Consider the following 19996-nt stretch of genomic DNA (forward strand, 5'->3'; position numbering starts at 1 on the left):
TACACTCCACTGTCGCTGATTGGGAAGATAGTCCCTAATTCTTCTATCGTGAATGCATTTAATTATAGATAGGGATCAGAAAAAAAAATAAATTGATACAGTCGCATTTTACTACATTCCGAAACAGACGTCGAGACTGAATCTTATTTACAACCGGTCAAACCGCACGGCCTATTTTGATAAGTTCAGGCATTGTTTGTGTTGGTGCAAAATTGCTTTTACACAATAGCGGTCTGCCTTCGATCCTCAGATGGCAGCGAGTAGCCTTATCAAGTTCCTATTTATATACTTAAGATGAGTTAATTTTTCATAACACAGACGCTTGAAACTTTTGACATTTTGTGCTTGCGCGGAGTCACCAGATCAGCATAGCTTGCAGGATAATCAGATTTAAAGGTCACTGTCATTCTGGGAAGGCTGCTTATAAATATTTTGAAATCCTATTTCTCTAATCAATATTTGTCACGCTGGGAAAATGTCCTTTAGAAGTCCACAGATCGCATTCTTCAACTTGCAAACAGATTTGTGTTTAATAATTGAAGATCTTAATTTGGCGGCTGTATTAGAGGCGCGAGGAACCCAGCAAATATCATTTGCAGACTAAGGGCCGGGTAGGAGTCGTTGTAATGGTGTTAGTTTAACATATTGTCAAAGAAGCAAACTATTCAATTACAAAACGGATTCCTCTCAACAGCTGTGTTATTGGAGCTCTAAAGGCTACCGGCACGGATGTGTTTTGAACCCCTGTAAAGAAACGGAAACTATTAAGCAATATGTGATTAGTAATGAGGGGTAATGTGGAGCTGTGAAGTTAATGACAGAGGCAACTAAGAAATATACTGAGCAGGTAAAAAGATAAATAGATGGATGGAAAGATAGATAGAAGATAGATAGATAGATAGAGGGATAGATAGATAGATGGATGGATAGAGGCATAGATAGATAGATAGATAGATAGATAGATAGATAGAGGGATGGATAGATAGAGGGATAGATAGATAGATAGAGGGATAGATAGATGGATAGATAGATAGATAGAAGGATAGATAGATAGATAGAGGGATAGAGGGATGGATAGATAGATAGATCGATAGATAGATAGATGTGCCACCCCCGTGCCAGCAGCCGAGCTGCTCGGATCCGGGTTCTAAGTGGCTCAAGGGTCTCCGGACCCGGGGGTCGTGCGGCCACTCAAATAAAGAAAGTTGTTTACAAGGGATTTTATAGAGTTCGTGACGCCACCCATAGTATGTGGTAATTAGGAGTACTACCGCTGCCGTTGGGGAGTACCCAGGGTGATGACGGGGGCAGCCAGGTGTCAGAACCCTCCACGGGTAGGGGGGAATGCCCCGGGACTTGGTGTGGGGTATGTCGTGGGATGTAGGTTTGGGAGGTTGGAAGGCAAGGAGCAGGGAACTCACGGTTGGTAGTCGTGGTGCTGTATGAGGTTGGTGCTGTTTTTGAAGGTCATTACACACACAGACTGTAGTTAAACCAAAAGTCCTGGAGTACCGCTGCCGCTGAGGGGAGCCCGTCCAGGTGTCCGCTCCCAATGATATTGCTTTGTTGTGTTCCAGTCTAGTCCGACCTTCCAGGAGCTTCTACTCCTCAGCCCCTCACACCATGAGGCCTGCTGCTTCGCGGTCCTGGGAGCTCCAACTCCCCAGCTTTCTCTCCCCCTGAGAGCTACTACTTCACTTCTCTCTCCTTGCTCCCCTGAAGCCGACTGCTCTGTCACCTCCCACCAGTCTGCCTGACTCTTACGTGGGCGGCCCTTTCTCCACTAGACCTACCCACTGGTGTGTGTGTGACTGGGATTTGCATGCTGATGTTAGCAATATCATTAGGTGGCACCCGGAACCAAGGAGGGTGGATTCTGCACCATAAGGACAGGAGTGCAGTTCCCTATGACACTCTGACTAGTGCAGGGGCGTCACATAGATAGTTAGATAGATAGGTAGATAAACAGGGCCTCAGTGCGAGTGTGTATGACGTAGGCTGCGTCATGCATGCAGGCTTCAGAAGAAGGAAGAGCAAGATGGCCGAAAGAGGAGGCGCCGATCCTGGACAACAGCACCACCCATCTGACTGTTGTGCACCGGAGCGACCTTCTAGGTGAGTATTATAAAGTGTTTTTTTTATGTTTTACAGCACGATAGATAGATACAGTATATAAAAAAGTGAGTACACCTCTCACATTTTCATAACTGTTTTGTTACATCTTTTCATGAGGCAACACTGACGATCTGACCCTGTGATACAATGTACAGTGTCAGTGTGCAGCTTGTATAACAGTGTAAATTTGGTGTCCTCTCAATAACTCAGCTAAAAGCCATTAATGTCTAAACCGCTGACAACAAACATGAGTACACCAGCAAGGGAAAATGGCCAAACTGTGCCCAAAGTGTGAATATTTTGTGTAGTTACCATTATTTTCAAGCATGGCTTTAACTCTATTGGGCATGGAGTTCACTAGAGCTTCAAAGGAGCCGCTGGATCCTCTCCCATCCTCCATGTTGACATCACGGAGCTGGTGGATGTAACAGACCTTGTGTTCCTCCACCTTCCATTTAAGAAGGCTCCACAGGTGCTCTAGGGTTTAGATTTGGAGACGCTTGGCCAATTCACCACCTTTATCCTCAGTGTCTTTAGCAAGGCAGTAGTCATCTTGGAAGTATGTTTGTGGTCGTTATGTTAGAAGATTGCCCCGTGGCCCAATTTATGAAGGGAGCGGATCTTGCTTTGCTTCAGTATGTCACAGCACATGTTTGCATTCATGGTTCCCTCAATGAACTGTAGCTCCCCACAGCCGACAGGACTCATGCAGCCCCAAACCATAACATTCCCACCACCATGCCTGACTGTAGGCAGGGCACACTTGTCTTTGTACTCCTCACCTGGTTGTCGCCACATATGCTTGACACCATCTGAGCCAAATAAGTTTATCTTGGTCTCATCAGGTCACAGGATGGTTCCAGTAATCCATGTCCTTAGTCTGCTTGTCTTCAGTAAACTGTTTGGGGGCTTCCTTGTGCATCATTTTTAGAAGAGAGTTCCTTTTAGGTCGATAGCCTTGCAGACCAATTTGATGCAGTGTGCGGCGTATGGTCTGAGCACCGGCAGGCTGACCCTCAAACCCTTTAACCTCTGCAGTGTGTGGTGTATGATCTTGTCATTGAGAGGTGGACCCCCCCACCCCTGTAACCTCTGCAGCAAAGCTGGCAGCACTCATATGTCTATTATAAAAAGTCAAACTCTATGACGCTAAGCACATGCACTCAACTTCTTTGTTTGACCTTGCCGAGGCCTGTTCTGAGTGGATCATGTCTTGTTATACCGCTGTATGTTCTTGGCCACTGTGCTGCAGCAGGTTCAGAATGGTAATATTCTTATAGCCTTGGCCATCTTTATGTAGAGCCACAATTAATTTTGTTTAGATCCTCAAAGAATTCTCTGCCATGAGGAGCCATGTTGAACTCCCAGTAACCAGTATGAGAGAGAGTGTGAGCGATAACACCGAATGTAACACCCCTGCTCCAAATTCACACCTGAGACCTCATAACACTAATAACACCAGGGATAGAAAATGGTTAATTGGGCACAATTTGGCCATTTTCACTTAGGTGTACTCACATTTGTTAGACATTAATGGCGGTGCTTTGAGTTATTTACACTGTCATACAAGCTGCACACTGACACTGTACCTTGTATCACAGGTTCAGATCTTCAGTGATGTCCCATGAAAAGATATAAAATATTTACAAATATGTGATGGGATGTACTCACTTTTGTTGATAGATAGATATATAAACAGAGATGATAGATAGATAGACTGACGGGACAGACAGACAGATAGACAGACAGACAGACAGACAGAGACAGACAGACAGATAGATAGATAGATGGATGAATAGAGATAGATGGATAGATAGATAGACGGACGGACGAACGGGACAGACAGACAGATAGATAGATGGATGGATGGATATAGATAGATGGATAGATAGATAGATAGATAGATAGATAGAGGGATAGATAGATAGAGATAGAGATAGAGATAGATGGATAGATGGATGGATGGATAGATAGATAGACAGACAAACAGACAGATAGAGATAGAGATAGATGGATGGATGGATAGAGAGAGATGGATAGATAGAGATAGATAGATAGATAATAGATGGATAGATGGATGGATGGATGGATAGAGATAGATGGATAGATAGATGGATAGATAGAGATAGATGGATAGATGGATGGATAGATGGATGGATGGATGGATGGATGGATGGATAGAGATAGATGGATAGATGGATAGATGGATAGATAGAGGGATAGATAGATCCATAGCCCCCCATCCCAGATGTGGCCCTTCCAATCCCCACCCTGGATATGCCCCAACCACCGTTACTACAGTCCCCACCCTGGATATGTCCCATCATAAGCCATGGACTTCCATAGCCCCCATCCTAGAAGTGCCCCCACAGTCCCCACCCTGAATGTGCCCCATCCATCCTTCCTACAGTCCCCACCCACCATCCCCACAGCCCCAGTCCCTAATGTACACTTGCTTTGGCAAAACTAATTTGTATTTGGTCCTGCCAATAAAGCTTATTTGATTTGATTTGATTTGATAGAGGGATAGATAGATAGATAGATAGATAGATAGATGGATAGATAGAGGGATAGATAGATAGATAGATAGATAGAGGGATAGATAGAGGGATAGATAGATAGATAGATAGATAGATAGAGGGATAGATAGATAGATAGATAGATAGATAGATAGAGGGATAGATAGAGGGATAGATAGATAGATAGATAGATAGATAGATAGATGGATGGATGGATGGATGGATGGATGGATGGATGGATAGATAGATAGATAGAGGGATAGATAGAGGGATAGATAGATAGAGGGATAGATAGATAGATAGATAGATAGATAGAAGACAATGTTTTAGCGCTATATCTGTAAGATTTTGACAGGTCTCTTTGTATAATAGAATATTAGCCCAGAGAGATGTTTTTCTCTTCTTGCTTACATGTATCTATTTATTGTATTTTTGTATAGTTCTTTCAGTAATTCAGTGATAAAAGGTAGAGAATCGCGTCGCACAGAATGAAGAACCTGCTGGAGATACAGTACGCATTTTTCCGTTCTTTCTTCTTGCCCTTTGGGATTTATAAGAATCTAATAATAAGACAGCCTTTACAATTCTTCAGATGGCCTAATCCCTTGGCTTTTTTCTCGGATAAATTTTCATAAAAACAGTCTATCTACAGAGAGCGAAATGTACTAATAATGTATCCGGATTATTACTCTGTTGTTCAGTAGACATCCACTATTTCTTCTATGTTGCCCTGCACTTCAGGCCTTGGTTGTCAGATGTCCATCTAATATTACATAGTGCTAGCATTTCTTCTGTGGTGTTGCTATCAGTCTGTAAAGAGTGGGAAAAGAGGGTTGCATTAACAATCCAACACAATGGGCAGCACTTTGAACACATTTTATAAGTGGTCATAAAATTGTAAATAACTAATGAACGAATAAAGTTACATTAAATCCAGGCACACCTTTGTCTGTCTTCTGAAATTCTCAATAAGTCTGATCTGTTACATGATCCTCCTCATTTTGGAAAAAATAAAGTTGGATCCAATATGGCCGACTTCAAAATGGCCGCCATGGTAACCACCCATCTTGAAGAGTTTCCCCCCTCTCATATATTAATGAGCCACAAACAGGGAGTTGATATCACCAACCATTACCATTTTATTTAGGTGTATCCATATAAATGGTCCACCCTGTAGAGTAGAAAGCACTGGTGGACACAGACAGAAGAGAACCACTGTGCATGAACAGTATATGCGCCCTTTGCAGCCCAACAAGTCATCAAAATGCATAATTATCCCTGCTTTGGAGGCAGAAATGGGCCCTCTAACATCTGGGGCCCCTGGACAGCCGCACAGGGTGCACCAATGATCTGTCCACCCTTGGTGGAAAGAACAACTCCATCTAGAAAGTTTAGAGAGGTAGAAAAGGTGTTAATCCTCGTGGGAGTAGGGCAAACCAAATTATGTATTTTTCTAGCCACTGTCATTTTAAGTGGCAGACATCAATGGTTACAGTATTTAGAGAAGATATTGAGCCTTACACATGTTAGAGAAGCCATCTTGTATCTTTTTGGTATAGATCGAAGTCCAGTATAGAAGTTATAGAAGTTCATTGTTTTCTAATATAGTTATGCAAAGAGTTATGAAATCGTTACGCAATCTATTATGCAAGTTTGGAATGAGTAATTGATGTTCTATTTCACATCTGCCAGACTATCATTAAGGCCCAAGAATTCTTTATACGGTCATCTTGACCTGGCGCTTGTTTGACAAGGTTTGATTGAACACATCTCTTAAAACACTTTTTATTACATATCTTTGGCTTGACATATTAATCCTTTCTTGGCTTAAAATATTAATCCTTTCCTTATGTGATGATATCATGCTTATATCCCAAATAACTATATTTGGTAAAATCTGAAGTTGTATAATCATATCACGTGTCTCATATTGCGTAATCAGCTTAGAAGGTATAAGAAACCTTGCAATTCTAATAAAGACAGAGAACCTTGATTCACTATAGACTTCACTTGTCTTGGTGTGTTAATTGTCACTCTCACAACCGGCCGATCCTTCATCTACCTGAGAAGGTATAGAGCAGACGGCTCTAACACACACTTGGTGGGGATAGTCTATGTGCAGAACCCTCCATAGCTTCATGAAAGGAGGACGTTGCGAGAGGCCTGGTGATTCCAGCTCCGCAGTGAACAGTGGAGGGGCCAAAGAAGTGAGCCATCACATGAGTGTATGTTACGCACTTACTACCCGGGTCCTGCCAGGTGAAGAGGAGAATCCGGAGAGCACCGCAACACACAGGGTACACCAAGGAAACAATACAATGGAGGGACCTGGCGCAAGGGAGAGGTGAGCGCGGTCACCACCTATCACTCACCCGAGGCTGATCCCTGCACTGCCTAATGTCCCGAGATGGGCACTTCCCTCATGCACCGATCACATGCCTAGACACTCGCTGGGCCTGAACTCACCCTGACTAGTGATGGCCAGTGAGACACTATTCTCGTCACTGCAATAAGACCACACAAGGTAGATAACACAAACAGGTGGGGAAAGACAAAACAATGACTAATCCAAGGTTTTGTCAGCAGGAGCTTTGCAGCTGCCACTGTAACAACACCACAGCTCTACAGAGACAAGCTCCTTCTACATGGACAGCTTAGTAACAATAAAAGAGGGGGAGCCAGCACTACCTATGAGTGGCATGCAACAAATAAAAAGTGTAAATTCACAAATTCATTCCAACTGTACTAAAATACAAAATGAGATTTTTAGCAAACAGTTGGTCAATTTTTTGAGCCACCCCTGCCACGTCATGGCAAATCTCGATAGGGGGGTCCTACTCCATATTATATGTTTCACGTGCCATGCGGCCTCTTAAATGTATTAGAAGTAGAACCATATTAAAGCAACACATTTACCTGTAACATTTCAGAACCGCTTCCATGTTGGAAGGAGAAGCAGCTGCGAATAAAGGCAGTCCAGGTCCCAGCATGTGCAGCAAACGCCACACACATTGGGACAATGTCAGAACTGACCCTCACAGTGCCCGACCAGCAACCATGAATGAAGGTGGAGCAGGCCCAAGTATGGTGCTTAATTAACATGCCTGTGGAAAAGGGTGAGGTGACTGGACAGCATAGGTATGAGCTATAGCCGGCATAGGGAGGAGTGAGGAGTGGATATTTACAGCAGCTGATGTAAAAGTAAAATGTATTTCTATTCACATTTAGTTGCTCGTCTTTACTCCCTAAAATAATTATCCATGTGAGCAGCATTTTCAGTAGTAATATTCACATAAAAATGTTATCTCTTCCATCGTTGTGCCAAACCATTCCACTAATCCATGATTATAGTGTTAAAAAAAGGTCCTCGATCATTAGACACAATTTATCCCATAACTTCATCCATTTTCGTCTTTCTGGATCCATATGTATTGAATAGGTCAACTGGAGGTTCCTCCAGCAACTTGGCAGACCAAATGAGCCCATGAATACCGGGAATTCAGCCCTATGTATCACTGATAAAAGAATTTTTGGAAATCCCTGCTGTGTTCGTAAAGTGAATAGCTGCTCTCAATCACAGTATCATTAGCGTTCTGCACAATAATAAGTATTTGTATTTCCATCTTCATCTCTCATATATATTAATTAATTTCCCCTCTGCCAATATGCCACGGTGGATGCCATGAGTTAGAATTTATTCTTTAGCGTCTTAAATCACATTTGCATAATGGAATTAAAAGGTCTATTCATGCGCGTTTCCTCGTGGTATATTGGACAGAGTGGAGAGGTTGTAATTAGTGGCATCTGGCCTTCAACTTCATTAACATGCAAATAGAGGTAGTCAGGAGCATCAGCTAGAATAACTTCAGAAGAGTTTCTCAACTGTACTGTAGCTGATGAGAAATCTTCCTTTTCTAATATTGTCTTTTTTAAGGACCCGTTAAAAACAAAACTCCTTTCTTATTAGACTTAACAGCTATACCGGCCATCTAGGATAACACAAACGGAAGGGGAATGGAATGTCCTATCACTAGGGAATGGGGAGAAGTGGTGACACCTGACTATGACCTGCAGCTCACCCTCACTGTCCTCACCCACTCTGTACAGGTTCTGCACCTGTCGCTGTGCAGGAATACCTCGGCCCTAGGCAAAGCCTGATATGGTCCCTAAGTAAAGATGGAGGGTATGAGCTCTTTATCAACACCACTATCACTAAAGGAAGAGACAGGGGACAATACAGGGGAAACACAACTGCAATCACCAGAGACCTGGTAGATAGCAGAAGACAAACACTTATCTGTTCTGAAGCAAACACAGAAGTCAGTAACAACACAAGATGACCTTTCCTAAGCTAAGCAAGGAACAAACTATAAATTCTCCCAGGGTGAGGTTTATAAAGGAAGTCAGAGGCTGGCAACAAAGAGGAAAAACTGACAGTTTGCCAGGGTCCTAGAGTCCGCTAATGCAAAAACAGGGAACTGTCAGATAATAACATGTGCCGCCAATCTCTGGGAAAAACAGTTGAAACTTGGATTAGGCTACAAACTGCACAAATATGTTTCTGCAAATTCTGGCAACCTAACCCTTTAAATGATTACATATTTAATTCTTTCTTAACTTTGGACATACTGGTACGTCCTAGGTTGTGTCTCTGCAAGCTGAGTCCACATCTTTCCCTCCACATGTCGGCTGATCTGATCAGCAAATAGGCACCTCTGACAGATGAGATCTGCCTGCGACTGTTAACCATTTAAATTCCGCTGTCAATTTCTGACAGCGAGATTTAACATGCACCGGCGGGGAGTGCGCTATTACCCTCTCCCATTGGAAGACCCATGACATCATCATTAAGCTGAGGTAATACACTGAGCTCCTGTACGACCTGAAGTATAGCTGCACATAAGGTCATCGAGTCTTGGTTCTCAGCACGCGGTGGGGAGTCACCTGCACTCGCTCCTCGGCAGCATTGGCACAATCTTGTTGGAGTAACAGAAGTTTCCATCTACAGCACACATTATCAAATGACACCATGATCATTGCCTGCACTGTGGTGTGCAGCGGTCTTCATCCCCAATCCGCACCACCAGTCCACACAAGCACTCCCAACCTGCTGCCAGGATCACCTATTAAACAGCCATGTGCTACTATCAAAGTTGTGTTTGTAGCGCAACTTGACTAGATGAATGCATTACCTTCTAACATTTGTTTCTAAGAATCTTCACAGTAGTGCTCCCTTTCATGTTGTTTTGTGACATCATCGTTAGGCACCGATGGGTTTTCATGACAGCCAGGTGTCAGCTGATGACCCCTGTGTATGTCAAAGCGTTCATAGGAAATCATCATTTCTGCTATACACACAAGTGCTAATGCACTGCTGTGTATAGCACAAGTGATCAGATGATGGCAGGTTCAAGTCCCCTAAAAGGACTAGTAAAAACAATAAAAAGGTCAAAAAAAGTTTTTAATCAAGAAATGCCTGATCTATCAAATTATAAAATAAATTGATTTGATCGGTAAACGGCCTAATGAATTTATTTTTTTTAAAAATCCAGAATTATGTTTTTTATCCATCACTATAATGCAATAAAATATAAGAGGTGATCAAAACATTATACCCAAAAATGGTACCAGTAAAAATTTCAGCTTTAGGGTGCTTTACACTCTGCGACATCGCTAACGATATATCGTCGGGGTCACGTCATTAGTGACGCACATCCGGCACCGTTAGCGACATCACAGCGTGTGACACCAATGAGCGACGTTCAACGGACGCAAAAACGTGAAAAATTGTTGCTCGTTGACACGTCGTTCATTTCCTTAGTATCGTTGCTGCTGCAGGTGCGATGTTGTTCGTCGTTCCTACGGCAGGACACATCGCTGTGTGTGACACCGCAGGAACGACAAACATCTCCTTACCTGCATCCACCGGCAATGAGGACGGAAGGAGGTGGGCGGCATGTTCTGGCCGCTCATCTCCACCCCTCCTCTGCTATTGGACGGCCGGCGTGTGACGTCGCTGTGACGCCGCACAAACTGCCCCCTTAGAAAGGAGGTGGATTGCCGGCCAGAGTGACGACGCAGGGAAGGTAAGTCTGTGTGACGGGTGTTTGCGGTGTTGTGAGCCACGGGCAGCAATTTGCCCGTGTCGCACAACCGACGGGGGCGGGTACGATTGCTAGTGTGGCGCCCTGGACAAGCCAGGTCGTCACAGATACTACAAAAACACACCCCACACCCCGGTTAGGCACACCGAAGTCAAACAAAAATCCTTGTTGCCTCCCTCCAGGGGCTGATGTTCACCCCAGGGGGTGGGCCAGGTGGTTGGCCCCGCCCACCGAGGAGTTCACAGTCCTGGAGGCGGGAAAAGGAGTGAGATGAGTTGAGATAGAGTTTTGGAGTTGAAGAGAGAGGTGAAGTGACAGTAGAGGAGACTGACCGTGTCCGGGTACGTGGCCCGGGCACCTACAGCAAGGTTGCCAGACGGTGGTGACCGTCTGCAGGAGAGGCCGATTGGAGTGAACCGTAAGGACCAGGGACGGGCGGTGGCCTGCCAGTACCGGACCGGGGAACGGAGAGAAGCCAGCACCATTCGGCAGGGCTTACGGACCCCGACCAGGCCAGGAGTTGCCGTAAAACCGGTCAAATCCGTTAGCGAAGGGAACCTCCCAGCAGTCAAGACCGGATTGAAGGCAACAGCTCACACCGTGAAGGGAAACACAGTCACCGCCAAGGCTACAGTTCCCAGGGCCAGAGCCTGCGGGCAAAAGGGGCTCCCTCAGCATCCATCCAAGCTGGGGAGCGGGTTACCGGTGGGAAGCCATCAGTACCACAAACAAACCAAAGGTGCAGGGAAAGACAGTCACCATCAACCTAACGGGAGAAGAAACCACCGCAGCCGTCAGTGGGCCCCGTCCATCCAGCCGTGTGTTTTACCAAGGACTTTGCATTCGTCATTGGCTGAGTGAGTACCACCGTGCCGTGCGGCACTGCGCTGCCCCCGCGACCCTGCACCTCACCAGGCCCCATAACCCGCCTGCTACACATCCCTCCCTCACCGGGCCCCGGGACAACCAACCCCCTACCCACGGAGGGGAAAACAACTGCGCTGCTCCCTGTCATCGCTCCCGGGATCCCCGTCCAGAGCAGCGGTGGTGTCACAACCTCACCACAACCGTGGGTGGTGTCACGGACAATCAATCCCCAAAACCATTCCCCTTTTCACTCACGGGCGAGGAGCGCCGCTCGAGTCCCCGGATCCGGCCCACTGCTCGAGCCACCGAGCAGCAAGCGAAGCAGTAGCCGTGCCGGACCCGAGCAGTGGGTGAGCGCAGCGTCCCCTCCTCCGCCCGCGACACTAGCAATATCCAGGGCCGGATTAAGGTTGGTGGGGGCCCCTGGGCAGAAAATCTGGTGGGGGCCCCATAACATTAACATTTTTAGTCATAACAGTAGAGTGCGAATGTAGCATTTAGATATAAATCCAATGAGCTTGGATCTTATCCTGTTCTGCCACATTCAGATTTACAGCACTACAATACAGATACAGTCCAGGATCACTCACAGCCGTCACTTATACTCAGAAAGTAAAGTTACTCACATTTTTTTATTGATCCCAAATGTTAAGACAGCCAAGGAATAGTAAAAATAAAGAAAGGGAAAGTTCTCACTGGCAGCCATGGTTGCTGAAAATCACAATGTGCTCTCTATTGTATTGTCTCCGGAGTAGTACATAGCAGCTGATGTCTGTACACGGTATGCCATACACTGTATCAGAGGTGGATCTAGGTTTTCCTGTCCATGGAGTAGGAGTTCAGTTTGGCGCCCCCTTCTATACACGGCTTATGCGGTTTGAGTAGTTGTCATGTGACCGCTCATACGCCATTTTCACACGTGCCGATGAGCTGCTCTTCCTAATTCTCTCAATGTTCAGTGAAATACTACAGCCCATAAAGAGAAGCAGGAAGAGAAGCTAATTGTGATTCAAAGTATTAAAATGACCTGCAAGTGGTCATGTGACCACTTCTGGAATTAGCAAGCAGAGCTAAATCCTTACATTGAGTATATTACAGGTTGTTTGATTGGGCATGCTACGGGGCTTACTTTTATTATTAAAGGGGTTGTCCAGGTCGACAAGGGAAATTTGTAGTTATCCTATATGACTGCAGACTTCTGAATTCTCACAGCTTGCGGACTGCACACTGTCATGATTTTCCCGTGCCATGAGCAAGTAGTCATGGCACTGCAAGTATGCGATTTGCTTACTTCCGGCCACATTCAAATTAGGACGTCTGCAGCCTCACTCAATAGTTACATGCCCTCAAGCTCTCACTGCTGGCATCGGAGAGTCCAGACAGTGTGCAGTGTGCACACTGAGGATTCAGAAGTCTGCAGTCACATAGAAACTTTCATCACAAACCTGGACAACACCTTTAATGCTACTAACATAATGTAGAAACCCTTGCGGTCATGTAATTTTACAAATTATGGCTTGCTACGTGTGTACAGGATCAGAATCAGTAAAATATACATAAATACACTGTGTGCAGAATTATTAGGCAAATGAGTATTTTGCTCCCATGATACTTTTTATACATGTCGTCCTACTCCAAGCTGTATAGGCTGAGAGCCAACTACCAATTAAGTAAGTCAGGTGATGTGCATCTCTGTAATGAGGAGGGGTGCGGTGTAATGACATCAACACCCTATATAAGGTGTGTTTAATTATTAGGCAACTTCTATTCCTTTGGTAAAATGGGTCAGAAGAGAGATGTGACGGGCTCTGAAAAGTCCATATTGTGCGATGTCTTGTAGAGGGATGCAGCAGTCTTGAAATTGCCAAACTTTTGAAGCGTGATCACCGAACAATCAAGCGTTTCATGGCAAATAGCCAACAGGGTCGCAAGAAGCAAAATAGGCACAAAATAACTCCCTATGAATTGAGGAAAATCAAGCGTGAAGCTGCCAAGATGCCATTTGCCACCAGTTTGGCCATATTTCAGAGCTGCAACGTTACTGGAGTATCAAAAAGCACAAGGTATGCCGTACTCAAGGACATGGCCAAGGTAAGGAAGGCTGAAAACCACCACCTCTGACCAAGAAACAGAAGATAAAACGTCAAGACTGGGCCAAGAAAGATCTTAAGACTGATTTAGCAAAGGTTTTATGGGCTGATGAAATGAGAGTGACTTTTGATGGGCCAGATGGATGGGCCAGAGGCGATCAGTAAAGGGCAGAGAGCTCCACTCCGACTCAGACGCCAGCAAGGTGGAGGTGGGCACTGGTATGGGCTGGTATCATCAAAGATCAACTTGTAGGACCTTTCGTGTTGAGGATGGAGTGAAGCTCAACTCCCAGACCTACTGCCAGCTTCTGGAAGACAACTTCTTCAAGCAGTGGTACAGGAAGAAGTCGGTATCGTTCAAGAAAAACATTATTTTCATGCGGGACAATGCTCCATCACATGCATCCAACTACTCCACAGCGTGGCTGGCCAGTAAAGCTCTAAAAGATGAAAAATAATGACATGGCCCCCTTGTTCACCTGATCTGAGCCCCATAGAGAACCTGTGGTCCCTCATAAAATGTGAGATCTACAGGGAGGGAAAATAGTACACCTCTGGGAGCAGTGTCTGGAGGCTGTGGTGGCTGCTGCACACAATGTTGAGCGTAAACAGATCAAGCAATGACAGAATCTATGGATGGTCGGCTGCTGAGTGTCATCATAAAGAAAGGGGGTGATATTGGGCACTCATTTTTGGGGGTTTTGTTTTTGCATGTCAGAAATGTTTATTTCTAAATTTTGTGCAGTTATATTGGTTTACCTGGTGACAATAAACAAGTGAGATGGGAATAGATTTGGTTTTTATTAAGTTGCCTAATAATTCTGCACAGTAATAGTTACCTGCACAAACAGATGTCCTCCTAAGATAGCCAAATCTAAAAAAACCCACTCCAACTTCCAAAAATATTAAGCTTTGACATTCATGAGTCTTTTGGGTTGATTGAGAACATAGTTGTTGATCAATAATAAAAAAAATCCTCTAAAATACAAGTTGCCTAATAATTCTGCACACAGTGTACAGCACCAGAACCAAAAGCAATACCAAAATACATCACTAGCACCCAGTGGCGTAACTAGAGTTTGATGGGCCCCGATGCAAAGTTCAGATCTGGGCCCCCCTCCACATACACCGACACTTGGGGTACAGGATAATGACACTGACACTTGGCTCTTACCCTCAGCACCCAGATTTCCCATGATCTGAAATCCCTCTATCAGCACCCAGCTTTCTTATGTTCTGATATCCATCTTGTCCTCGGCACCCAGCTTCCCCATGCTTTGCTATACATCTTTCCCTCAGCACTCAGCTTTCCTATATCAGAGCATGAGAAAGCTGGGTGCTGAGAGAAGATGTATAGCAGAGCATGGGAAAGCTGGGTGCTGAGGGAAAGAGCCTTTTTCCCCTCAGCACAAAATGTTCCCATCCCCTGATTGTATCTTTGTCCCCCCTCGTATATAGTTCTCCAAACACAATAATGGCCCCCACATAGCCTTCCATATAGTGTAAAGGGTCCCACATAACCCTTCATATATTAGAATGCAGCTCCATAGTCCTCCATGTATTATAATGCATTTCCCATAGTTCTCCATGTATTATAATTCACCCCATAGTACATAATATATAATACTGCCCCACATAGTCCTCCATATATTATACTGCACCCCCATAGTTCTCCATATAGTATAATGCACCCCCATAATCCTCCATGTATAATATGCACCCAGCCCTCCATGTATAATAATGCAGCCAGCCTCCCCAGTCCCTTCAATTATTATAATTAATTTCTCATAGTTCTCCATATATTATACTACACCACATAGTCCTCCATATATAATATGCACCCAGCCCTCCATGTATAATAATGCAGCCAGCCTCCCCAGTCCTCCATGTATAATAATGCAGCTAGCCTCTCCAGGCCTCCATGTATAATAATGCAGCCAGCCTCTCCATGCCTCTATGTATAATAATGCAGCCAGCCTCCCCAGGCCTCCATGTATAATAATGCAGCCAGCCTCCCCAGGCCTCCATGTATAATAATGCAGCCAGCCTCCCTAGGCCACCAAGTATAATAATGCAGCCAGTCTCCCCAGGCCTCCAAGTATAATAATGCAGCCAGCCTCCCCAGGCCTCCATGTATAATAATGCAGCCTGCCTCCATGTATAATATAGCAGCAAGCCTCCATGTATAATAATGCAGCCTCTCCAGGCCTCCATGTATAATAATGCAGCCTCTCCAGTCCTCCATGTATAATAATGCAGCCTCTCCAGACCTCCATGTATAATAATGCAGCCTCCAAAGGCCTCCATGTATAATAATGCAGCCAGCCTCCCCAGTCCTCCATGTATAATAATGCAGCCAGCCTCTCCAGGCCTCCATGTATAATAATGCAGCCAGCCTCTCCATGCCTCTATGTATAATAATGCAGCCAGCCTCCCCAGGCCTCCATGTATAATAATGCAGCCAGCCTCCCCAGGCCTCCATGTATAATAATGCAGCCAGCCTCCCTAGGCCACCAAGTATAATAATGCAGCCAGTCTCCCCAGGCCTCCAAGTATAATAATGCAGCCAGCCTCCCCAGGCCTCCATGTATAATAATGCAGCCTGCCTCCATGTATAATATAGCAGCAAGCCTCCATGTATAATAATGCAGCCTCTCCAGGCCTCCATGTATAATAATGCAGACTCTCCAGTCCTCCATGTATAATAATGCAGCCTCTCCAGACCTCCATGTATAATAATGCAGCCTCCAAAGGCCTCCATGTATAATAATGCAGCCTCCAAAGGCCTCCATGTATAATAATGCAGCCTCCAAAGGCCTCCATGTATAATAATGCAGCCTCCCCAGGCCTCCATGTATAATAATGCAGCCTCCCCAGGCCTGCATGTATAATAATGCAGCCTCCATGTAAAATAATGCAGCCTCCCCAAGCCTCTGACCACCGTGTACCCTCTCTCTTCACGTCTCCTCGTTCCCCCGCCGCTGCTCGTCCTCGCCGCTGCTCTGTCCTCGCCGCTGTTCGTTCCCCCGCCGCTGCTCGTCCTCCCCGCTGCTCTGTCCTCGCCGCTCTCCTCGTTCCCCCGCCGCCGCTCGTCCTCCCCGCTGCTCGTTCTCCCGGTGTTGCGGTTGGCGTCCTCCCGTCCTGCACTCTGTGCATTTAGCACAACAGTCGCACGGGAGTGACGTCACGGCGCAGGTACAGGGTTAGAATGATGATGCATAGCGCGGCAGCGCTATGCTTCATCATTACTGTGCGCGGTGATGGGGGAGCCGCTGCAGCCGCTGACACCAGGCAGGGGGCTCCGGTTCTGCGGCTGACACCAGGCAGGGGGTCCCGATGCCGCGGCTGACACCAGGCAGGGGGGCCCGGTGTCGTCGGCGGCACCGGTTCAAATAGCAGCCGCGTGGTCTGCGGCAGAACAGCGCAGCTCCTCTCTCACTGACAGGAGCTGGCTGCTGATCTGCCTGGCGGGCGCCGGGCCCCTAACCTCCCGGGCCCGGTCATAATGACGACCGCGGTAGTTACGCCCCTGCTAGCACCCTCATCAGTAAACGAATATATCACCAGAACCACCAATACATGACTACAGTACCAAATTTACTACAACAATATATTGTAATGTCACATCCCCATATACATTTGTATCACATGAATTAACAACTCCCAGTATGTCCTTAACAATTGTAAGAAGATGCTGGGAGTTATCAGTATTTATGAAGCATTGAGTATCACAAACATACAGTTACATCCAGGTACCTTGTAGGTGACATCTTCTCTGATCGGAGACATCTTATTCTTTCTTCTCCATCTTGTCCAGACGTCATGATGACTTTTCACATCCACAGCTCCTCTCTGCAGACCTCCTGGGCCTTCTGCAGCACATCTCAACATTATGCCCTTATAAATAAATAGCAGAATGATTATAATGCTCCTAAATATAAATATATGACCTACGCTGTGCGCCTGAATAAATAATTGCCACTCACTGTGCTCCCTGCATAAAATGACCCACACAATGTCCCTCTTATGGTACATGGCCTCTTCTTTCACTTCTGGGCCCCCTCGTCACACCGTCCTGTACATTGTGTCCCCACTATACTTCCAAATGTCTATACTGTGCCCCCTCCTCACACACCCCCTCCTGAGCTGTGCCCTCACAATGTCCCCATGCTATCCCCTCTCTATACTGCCCTCACCCTCAGTATCAAAATCACTATAGTGCAACTCAATCTCACATTCCCCCTCCTCAGCATACTGTGCCCTCCATACTGTGCCCTCACACTGCCCACCATGCTGCCCCTTCTCTATACTGCCTACCTCCTTCACTACCCAGTCACTATACCGCACCTCAGTCTCACATTCCCCCTCTTCAGCATACTGTGCCCTCCATACTGTGCCCTCACACTGGCCACCATGCTGCCCCTTCTCTATACCGCCTCTCTCTTTCACTATACAGTCACTATAGTGCACCTCAGTCTCACATTCCCCCTCCTCAGCATACTGTGCCCTCCATACTGTGCCCTCACACTGGCCACCATGCTGCCCCTCCTCTATACTGCTTATCCCCCCCCCACTACCCAGTCTCTATACTATGCCCCTCACACTTTTCTCCACCAATACTCTCAACTTACAATTTTCTCCCACCATACTGCTGCCTCACTTTTTAATGGTGCCCCCCTGATTACTGTGCAGGGGCAAATATGATGCATGCCCCCCAAAGGTACGCCCCTGTACAGTGTACAGGAGAATACATGACTGGTACACAATATACTGTGATACAGACACCAGATGTTATACAATATACACATTATTATATACCATCTGATGTGTGTACACAGTATATCACACTACTCTCTCTGTACGCTGGATGTGGTATCCCATGTGCACAGATATACAATCCCCTGCACTGATCACACCTGGGCCTACAGGACAGGATGTAACATATTCTATATGTAATATGGGCCATATAGTGTAATGTGTGCTGCAGGCTCAGATGTGATCAGTGCAGGATCTGGGTAGTGATGTCTCTGCTGGAGCTCAGTGTGAGTTATTGCAGGGGAGGGATGAGGCTGCAGCCGATGACCCGGCACTGACAGCCCGACCTGATCTGCAGCAGAGCACACTCCTGCAATAAGTCACACTGATAGCAGAGTGGCCGCTGACACTATGGAACCGGTCTGGAGTTATCAGCGGCGTCTGCTCCCTCCTCACTGCAGTCTCCTGCCCGGCCGGCACCATGATTAATGACCTCATACTTACCGGGATCCACTGAGACCTCCGGTCCTCCCACAAGCTCCTCTACGGCAGGAAGAAACAGCAGCGTGGTGACGTCATCCTGGCAGACGCAGCCCACACAGCGTGCAGTGGGCGTGTCTGCAGCACAGTGATGGCCGGGATTGAAATACCTTAAAGGTACAGTGCGGTCTTGAACCACTGCGGCATTAATAAAATGGCGGACACACAGATGGTGGTGGGGGCCCCCTCAGAGGCTCTTGTGGTGGGGGCCCCTGGGCTGAAGCCCCGTCTGCCCCGCCTATAATCCGGCCCTGACTACCACTATAGATGGCACAAGCCGCTGAGCTCAGTAATTGACTGCAGCAAGGTCAACATGATGTCACCACTGCAGCCAAACAATGGAGACCAGGACAGAATCAGATACAAAGTGCTGGACCCAGGGAGAGTAAAGGCTGGTTTACATGTTACAATTTATCGTGCGATTGCATTTGCGATCACACCCGCCCCCATCGTTTGTGCGGCACAGGCAATTTAATGCCCATGTCGCACAATGTTGTTAACCCCCGTCACACGTACTTACCTTCCAAACGACCTCGCTTTGGGCTGCGAACATCCACTTCCTGAAGGGGGAATGATGTTCGCCGTCACCACGACGTCACACAGCAGCCGGCCAATAGAAGCGGAGGGGCGGAGATGAGTGGGACGTAACATCCCGTCCACCTCCTTCCTTCCGCATTGCCGGCGGGACGGAGGTAAGCTGCAGTTCATCGTTCCCGGGGTGTCACACGGAGCGATGTGTGCTGCCTCGGGAACATTTAACAACCAGACATTAGATTTTTAGAAAATGAGCGACGTGTCAACGAGCAACGATAAGGTGAGTATTATTGCTCGATCACAGTCGCTTGTAGCTGTCACACGCTACGATGTGTCAAACGATGCCGGATGTGCGTCACTTACGACGTGACCCCGACGACATATCGTAAGATACATCGTAGCGTGTAAAGCCCGCTTAAGTAAAGACTATGGGGTTTTTTTTTAGAGTAGACTGCACATAAAGGCAAAAGTG

At 46.4% G+C, this 19996-nt stretch overlaps 1 long non-coding RNA gene across 1 annotated transcript; it reads right to left on the reverse strand.

The window, feature by feature from the left end:
• Positions 1-5081: 5081 nt before the first annotated feature.
• LOC142255378 (uncharacterized) lies at positions 5082-18994 on the reverse strand. Its single transcript, XR_012727416.1, has 3 exons — positions 18955-18994; positions 17452-17592; positions 5082-5444 (listed from the first exon to the last, which is right to left on the reverse strand). It is a non-coding gene; the product is annotated as an uncharacterized LOC142255378 (long non-coding RNA).
• Positions 18995-19996: the final 1002 nt, after the last annotated feature.

This window comes from Anomaloglossus baeobatrachus, chromosome 10, assembly GCF_048569485.1.
Source record: "Anomaloglossus baeobatrachus isolate aAnoBae1 chromosome 10, aAnoBae1.hap1, whole genome shotgun sequence".
NCBI lineage: Eukaryota > Metazoa > Chordata > Amphibia > Anura > Aromobatidae > Anomaloglossus > Anomaloglossus baeobatrachus.